The following is an 8,971-nucleotide window of genomic DNA, read 5'->3' on the forward strand; positions in this document are numbered from 1 at the left end:
TGTAAAGAATCACCTTACCATGACATTTAACGCCCCGAGGTCTTGGGAGAGTTATTTACATCAGCAAAGGGTAGCCTTGCCCAGACCAAACACTCTCAGATGCGCCTCACAGACTCGAGGTATTTATAGTCTACATGTCCTCTTGCCATAGTTGCTTCTTCGTGTGTTCTTATTGATCAGTCCCCAGCAACACCCCTCAGCAGCTGAGCGTCGCGACAACCAGACACCAATGACACCCTGGCGACAGCGTCACGCTGATATCAAACCAACTTGACATTTAAAAAAACAACTTCATTCTTAGATCGAAACAATTCCACTCTTAAGAACAATTTCATTTTTGTCATAAACAAGTGCTTTTGAAATCCTATTAAACCACTAGACAACATTTAGTCAATAATCTATTGTTGAACCAAACCAGACCATTAACTATGGTTCCCATGGGCTCTATACTTATTCACAGTATTTACTTAAACTGTATGTAACACGTTTTTTACCCTCCTTTGCTAGCATTTTCCCATCATCACCATCGGCTGAATGACTTTCTCCATGAAGAGTTTCTTTAAAACGCCGGAAGACAGAATATACCTATCCTTTTCCGTGGTGGCTTAACACGTGATGCCTCCAATACCAAATTTATCACTCCCTCCCTTGGCTTAGAGTTATCATGTGAAGCCGGATTTTAAGAGTCTTGAAAGACAAACTGCTCTTTATTTAACTGCATGCCCCATCCTCTGACCCGACCCCACCATCACCACCTTTACAATGTGTACAGGGCATGTGACTTATACCCTGTAGCAGGCATTTGATGAATTTGGGCCAGCTATGTGAGTGTCTGGGACATAGGAAAGCATATCATTAGAGTGGAGAGTGGGAAGAATCCCTTACCTGGCCCAAGTGGGGCAAGAAAGAGCAGATGACTATAATCCCGGGGCTGCAAGCATTTATTAAAATTAGGTATTTAATGTTTGCGGAACAATTCTTACACATAGTATCAGGCATCCCTCAGGTGCTAGTTACATTCATATCCCCCTCTAAAAGAATTACCCCACACTCACAGCCCCTGAAGAAATGATGGGTGAGTACATTGTGTTTGATATACCATAGTCCAGCCTCCAGCCTGGGTTGATTGAATCAGAGAACCTGGTTACCTACAGACTCATGAGACAAGATGAGCTCAGCCAATGGTTACTTCTGCTAAGTTCAAATTGGGACTTGGAAATACTCAGCCAGGAGAGTAAACATCAGAGTTGCTATGATAATAACAAAAACACAGCTGTATTTATTGAGCATGTACTATGTGACATCACTGTGCTAATTAAGGACCTGACCTTATTTATTCCTCACAATTGGTGGAGGTTGTTATTAGCTCACTTTATAGATGAAGGAAACTGGAATCAGAGAAATTAAGTGATAAACCAGGAGTCAAATTCGGGGACTCTTCCTCTAGAGTCTGTACCTTTAACCTGTGCACTGAAATGTTTGTTTCCCCAGGGCAGGGAAGGGCAGGATGGAATGTCCTGAAGACTCAGAAATGAGGCACAGAAGGTCAAGGACAAACCAGAGGAACCAGAGGAAGCCCATCTAGGGAGGAAAACACCACAAGAGGAGGAGGACCAGAGAGAGAAACATAAAGACTACACGACCATAGAAAGACCTCATTTCCCGTCAGCTCTACAACTCCCCGCGGCTTGGCAAATATTGTGTTTCCTGCCTTAGGATTTTGTGAACCCGACTGTTTATGATAAATTGACCTCTGTGTGAGCTAAACCAAGCGGAGCTTCTTTGCAATGCAAAGAACCTGTGTGTACGTGTTCAAAGCCTGTGTTTCCATATCGAATGTTCAGCTTGTGGACTCAGAAATAACACCCCTTGCAGAGTCCTCAGCTCAGCTCAGTTCCTTACTCTGACTCAGAGGACCTTGTTGGAGTTCTGGCTCTGCCATGCTGACCTTGCAGTGGTCCCTGATGTGTTTGAACCTTAACAATTGCCTTTATAAAATGGTTGTGGGGGAAGGGAGGGTCAATAACAAAACATTTGTCCTGCGTCCTGCCTCCTACCTCCAGCCAAGAGTGTGGCTGCTGCTTACCTAAGAGATGTGAAAAGGCTGTGCAAATAGGGAGCATTTTTTTAAAGCTTAGCATTCCTTAGGGCTTATGTGTAAACCATGGCTTTTTATCAGTGGCTCTAAGCCAGTTGGTAAAGAAAAAGGTAATGTTATCACCGTTTCCCTCACTCTGCCTGTTTACAAAGTCACAGGTATTGCCAGAAAATACTCATATTCCTTTGTTCTCACTAATTAGTCAACTCTGCTATAACACCCGTCTCTTTATCAAGAACACCTATCTATTTTTCCTCAGCTCTGTTTACACATCAGCAGAAACTCTCTCCTGGGTTGGTTCACCATGATCTTGGCTCTGAGTCTTCCCATGTTACTCCGCTTCTCCGAGCCTTACCTTACCTGCCAACTTGGGCCTAAGTGGCCTCCTCTCCACCCTCAACAAGGGTTGTGGTTGCTGGCCAGGGACGGTAATTGGATTGTTTGGGGAGAAACTGACTTGGCAACAAAGAGATGGGCCAAATAGATAGCAGCTAGAGAGTCCAGCCAACTGTGTGATTCTCTGATACAGTTAAGTTTACAAGACACAGAGGGTTTTAAATTGAGTTTAATCTTTTTGGTAGGTTTGTTTATAAATGAACCATGCCTCCCTCATAAATATATTTTGTGGGGTTTTCCCCAACTTCAGAATGGGTTAGTGTCTCACTGAAACCACAGAACTCATGAACTCATAGTCTCCCTAACTTGTAACTCACGCAGACATAACCCAAATTTTCTAGGAAGAAATTATGAAATAGTTGATGCTTATTTTATTAAGTTATGGACCCTGGGAAGGAGAAGCCCTAAGATGCAGTTGCCAGAAAAAAATATAGAACATTGAGTTAAATTTGAATTTCAGAAAAATAATGAATAAACAACCAATTGTTTATTTTGTGGTATACGCTTCCCTATGAAGTGTTATGGAACAGACTTCTACTAAAAAAATTATTAGTTGTTAACTAAAATCCAAATTTTACTGGGCGTCCCATATTTTTATTTACTAAACCTGGTAATCCTACCCAGTTCTGACTGTTAAAAGATATTTAAATTCTCTGGTCCTCAGAATCCTCTACAAAATGAGAAGGTCAAACAAGATGAACCCTAAAGTTTCCTGCTGCTCAAAAATTATGTAATTCTGTGTCTCAAATACTAATGAACTACAAATGTGATACTGGGTGAATTATTTAATCTCTAGGGTGATTAATTTCCTCATCTGCAAAATAAGGATGTTAAAGCCAGCAGCACAGAATTGTTAGACCAACAGACCTGGTTCATGCCTTTGTCAAAGAGAGACAAAGCTAGACATCAGGTAAAGTGGTGAAAACCGATTCTCATCAGTGACTACAGACAGTAGGGGAAGAGCGAATCTTTGTCCCAATTTGTGCAGAGGGGAAAGGGACAATGGGGGCGAGGGGGAGGCAGAGGGAAGGGAGCCAGAGCTGGAGTACAGTAAGGGAAGTGAAAAATTACCAAGTCCTGGTTAGTGTAAATGTGATGAAGCCAGCTGTGTCTGCTGGCTGGAAGTGACTGAAGCAGGATTCTATACTCCCGTAAAGACTGGTAGGCAGAGGCCCTATCCTTATCAACCTCACATTTCAAAGGAAGGTCTTTCAGGTCTTGGAGAAAGACACCCCAGAGTTGTAGGAGATACATAGACACCTCAAAGGGATAGAGGAAGGATTTACAATGGTAAGGTTTCTTTTAGTAAATGCTCTACGAAAGGAAGGTCAGGGGTCTGTTGACAGGTTTTGGCTGGAACAAACTGTAAATTATTTTGACAGCCCTGAGCTTTTCTGGATAGAAACTCAAAAGGTGGCAGCGTAGCCCCAAGGACAAGACCTTAGGCTGCTAGAAGCCAAGTCTCTTAGAGCAGGGCTTTGAATAGAGTCCTTACATGCCCAGATTTCTTTGCAGTTCTCACCTTCAAAAGTGCCTGGCATAGGAACTTGTGCTTAACAAATAATCATTTGTCTTATTAATTCCCTCACCTCTTTCACCAAGTCACAAACCAGTAGTTACAAAATAGTCATGGGGATGTAAACTACAGCATGGGGAATGTAGTCAATAATATTGTGATAATTATGTGTGGTGCCCAGGTGGGTACTGGAAATATCGAGGGAACACTTGGTAAAGTATAAGATGATCTAACCCCTATGCTACACACTTGAAATCAATACCAAACAAATTGAGAGTAAACATTAATTGAAAATGTTGTTAAAATATCTGTTTATTCATTCAAAATCCTATCAGATCTTTTATAAATCAAATTGTCTCCAACCAGAATATTGCACAACTTGTGTGTGTGAAGATGCAAATATTTAGTATACCAATAGAAATCGGAGACTTGCCTACCTTGTTTAAAAACATTATTAAATCTTAGGAAATTGTTGGCAAGCAATAGACAGGCTGCAGTTTAAAATGTCTCATTTTTTCATGAAGACATCTATTAAGACTTGTCAACATTTTTGTTGACACAAAATATGTAAATCATTCTAGAATGTGTACCGTACATTTGCTCTTAGCTTGCCCTCCCTTCATTTAGTCTGAAGTAACAAGATTTCCCAGGTTCTGAATGGGCTGGGGTACTACATTGATTTTATTGTAGCAGATCAGACCTAGTCCAGGGAAGAGCATATATCCTACTTCTGTTTCTCTTTACTCATTGTATTTCTATTTTTAAATGGTACTGTACTGTGAATTTAACATAATGGTCACAGCAGAAGTCATGGATGGAATTATATCCTCCTTGACTTTTCACAGATTTAAGCTTTGTGTAAAGAAACCTTTCGCCCTTCCCAGATGAGTTCCTTTTACTCCACTTCCATTGCCAATGCCTCAGATTGACCACTATCTCTTCTTGCCTGGATTATTCTAATCATGTTTTAACTGGTCATTCCACTTCTAGCCTCACTCACAGTACGTGTTAGGATAACCTGATGTGACAGAAAAAAAAAAATAAGAGTGATATTAGTAAAATAGAAATGTATTCCTCTTGCGCTTAAAAGTCTGACTAGCCAGGCAGCTCTGGATCAAAGCCTTTGAGGCCCAGGTTCCTGCTAAATATCTTACTGCCTGGCTATGCCACATAATCCAAATACCTATTTTCCACGTCCACATTTCAGCCTGTAGAGAAAGGGGTCATGGGTAAGGGGATGGCATTGCTTACCTTTAAAGGCATAACCCAGAAATTATACTTTGGATCACATCCCATTGCCCAGAGCTTAGTCATAGGGCCCACACTTAGCTGTAAGACCATCTAGAATATCTGGTCTTTATTCTGAGCAGCCATGTGCCTCCAAATTGGGGTTTCTATGAAGTATAGATAAAGAGGAGAAAGTTATACAGTGGTGCTGCCCAATATGGTAGCCACTAGTCACCTGTGGCTTTTTAAGTTTAAATTTAGTAAATTAAATAAGAGCACAGATGCAGTCCCTGAGTTGCACTAGATATATTGCAAGTGCTCAGTGGCTGCAGTGGCTGGCTGCTATGCTATGGGGCAGTACAGACACAGCATTTCTATCATGAGTGGAGATTCTGCTGGACAGAGCTGATATAAACAACCAGCAATCTTGTCTGCACCCCTTCAGGCTACTCTCTGAACAAATGTTATCACAGAGATCTTTCTAAATACAAAACTGACCACCTCATTTGTGGTTTAAAGTTTTCCAGTGAGTCTCTACTGCTTTCAGTATAAACTCCAAATCTTCGTGACTTAATCAGTCCTTTGTTTAATCTGAACCCTTCTTACCCCTCCATCTACTATACTTCATAAATGACTTCCACTTGTACCATGTGGAATTGAGGTCTTCAAACATATAGTGCTTTTGCATATGCTGTGTTCTATCCTCTTTGAATGTTAACTTCTTTATATCACTTGTTTATTTATTCTCTCTCATCTAATCACTGGGTACTAGGTCCCAATGCCACCTCCTCTTCAAAGTCCCCTTTCCTGCCCCCCCTTAATTTAATTAAAGATTCTTATCACCATGACCGATACTCCATCATAGCACTTAACACACTGAACAGTGATTTATGGTCAATTGTTTTTCTCTCCCACTGCCTGGAGGTTCCTTGAGGATACAGCATCTTACTCAACTTTGTATCTGGTACCTGTATGCTCATTAGACTTTTAATAAATGTTCATTGAATAAATGTGTGATACAGAAAAATAACACATTATTAGTTATTTTCAACTCCTTCCCTTCCTGTGTCCTCTAAAGAAGGTAAATCCACATGAAGGCCCTTGGTTTTGCTCAGGAGAGTGATTGTTGGGGTACAAATGATACGAGCCAGAAGAGAAAATATACAGACAGACCTTCTGGAGGTGGAGGGTTTTCTCCACTGGCATGGAGAAGAAATGTTGGACAGGAAATGGGGTTGTTTGGGAGACAGAGATATGGCAGCTCCCAGAGGATGTAGAACTTCGGAGACTCAGGTGTTTAAGAGTGATGCACAGTGTAATTCTCTTTTCCGTATTCACAAGAGCTGTAGTAATAGTCGACATGACTTGTCTGTGCTTTCTGAGAATCATTTAGGTTTGTGTTTCCTCTAGGGGGAAGAAATACATATAGCAGGCACAAGAGACTTGAACCCAGGTTGTCTGACATTCCCCCCCCACACACACACCTGCCCTGGGAGGGTTGAAGGGGGAAAGCCCTGGGCTCAAATCTTGACTTTTTCATTTGCACTTATACATTTAAGTAACTCACAAAACCTCTCTAAGCTTTCACATCTCATCTATAAAACAGACATGATCTTATCTACCTGACAGGATAGTTCTAATGATAAAACAGATGTAAAAGTTCCAAGACCATGGTAGGCGCTCAAGAAATTGAATGTGTGTAATCATATCATATCCCTCTTCCATCTGGTCCAGTCCCTGAAATAAATCACTTTCAAATAAATACGTACAACCAAACAGCCAAGAATAATAAAGAAAGAGCACTTAACTTTGCTTATTGGAAAATATTAGGGTATCCAACTCATACTCTTCACAAAACTTTTCACAATCCCTTTCCTATTCTTGTCCTATCTCACAATTTCAAGAATCCTCTTACCTAAATTCCTCCCACCTCACAAAATACCTTTACCAATATCTCCTAGATTATGAAATGTTTTTTCTCTTATTTTCATCATGTAGATCTCTCCAGATCTCTTTTTTCTTCCCATTGTTTTCATCACGGAAGTCCAGAAACAAGGCATGGAAGAGAGAAGTACTCCTCAAACGTCAGGTCTTAGTCTAGTTGGACTGCTATAACGAAGTATCACAGACTTGGTGACGGATAAACAATAGAAATTCATTTCCCTCAGTTCTGGAGGCTGGAAGTCCAGGATCAGAGTGACAACGTGGTCAGGTTCTGGTGAAGGCTCTCTTCCTGGTCGCAGACTGCTGACTTCTCCTTGTGTCCTTACATGGTGGAAGGGCCAGGGAGCTCTCTCAGACCTCTTTTCTAAGGGCATTAATCTCATTCATGAGAGTGATGGTTGATCTAATCACTTCCCAAAGGCCCCATCTCTTAATACCATCACATTGAGCACTAGGATTACAACATATTAATACGGGGGAAAGGAGACACAAACATTCAGACCATATCATCATGGAATGTAGAACAAAGATCAAGTAGGAAAGGACAGCATTCCTATTTTCTGGAAAGGGGAAAGGCTGGGAGCACTTATATTTTAATAATTGCTTTACTTTGTCATCTTCGCAAAAGACCAATTGAACTCCAGCCACAGAACAAGACCTGCAGTCCCCGGGCATCTGAAGTCAGAGTTTGGACCAGAGCTGCTACTTTCTGATTGGGCCATCACAGCCAGAGAACTAGGTTCCAGGTGCTTCCTAGTGTGGTCAACATCCTGTCCAGGAACTCTGTGTCCCTCAGCAAGCAGGGCCGGTGTTCTCCCAAGAGTTTCCTCTGAGCTGGCAGTCTACTCCATTACAAATCCTATCCTCTAGGCCCAGGGAGGGCCCATGTAAATGTGCCTCTGCAGTTTTGCAGAAAGAAGAACCGTATCTCTGAGCTCAACAAAAATGTCACATCCTGCTAATTCGAAAAACTTTCCACCTTCTTCTGCTCCACTGCACACATTAATCTCTAAATTGAACCTAGTACCTCTTTTCTACAAACATACTCAGGATTCCTCCTCAGGAACAGATTCAAAAGGACGCTTCACTGAAAAAAAAAAAAAAAATGTGGCAGGTGTTTTAAAAATTAATTCAAAGCAGTTTCTTGTATTTTTATCTTTTAAGGATTGCTTTTACTTTGGGGGGAGCATTTCACCATCAAGAAGTCTGGTTTGAATTTGTGATCATACTGTTTAAACAAGCCACTTTCAGTTAATATTCCTGCATTTCTGGGGAAGAGACCATTGTAGGTCAAGGTATTTTATTCTATCGATTTAATCTGATTCGTATCTCACTCATTTTTTCCCCTTGGGTCAGTATCATTCGCATTGGTGTTTCTACACCTAAGTGGCCTCTCATCAATTTTCTCCATACTGACCAGTTCTTGTCTTTGTTCAAGCCATTCTCTCCATATGAGTGGCTGTGCCAAGTCATGCCCCATCATCTCCTTCAAAATCCATCTCCAGACTTCCTTCTCTCCTGCACCCCATTCCCTAATTAGCCCCACCGCACTGATAGCTTCTTATCCCAGCACATTCCAAAGTCATTGATAGGATGTGACCCGGCATCTGTTTGTTCATTGCTTTTTCTTAACCCTTATGTTGTTTCATACTGTTAATTTTAATCTGTTTTAATTAGTTACCGGTATTTCCTTTGTACTTTCCCTCCCCCACTAATTCATTTTGCCCGGTGGCCTGACGGAGCTGATTAGTAAACTTTCAATCCATGCTCATTTTTCTGACTTGGTATCG

This window comes from Furipterus horrens, unplaced genomic scaffold, assembly GCF_987537825.1.
Source record: "Furipterus horrens unplaced genomic scaffold, mFurHor1.1.pri manual_scaffold_11, whole genome shotgun sequence".
Classification (NCBI taxonomy): Eukaryota; Metazoa; Chordata; class Mammalia; order Chiroptera; family Furipteridae; genus Furipterus; species Furipterus horrens.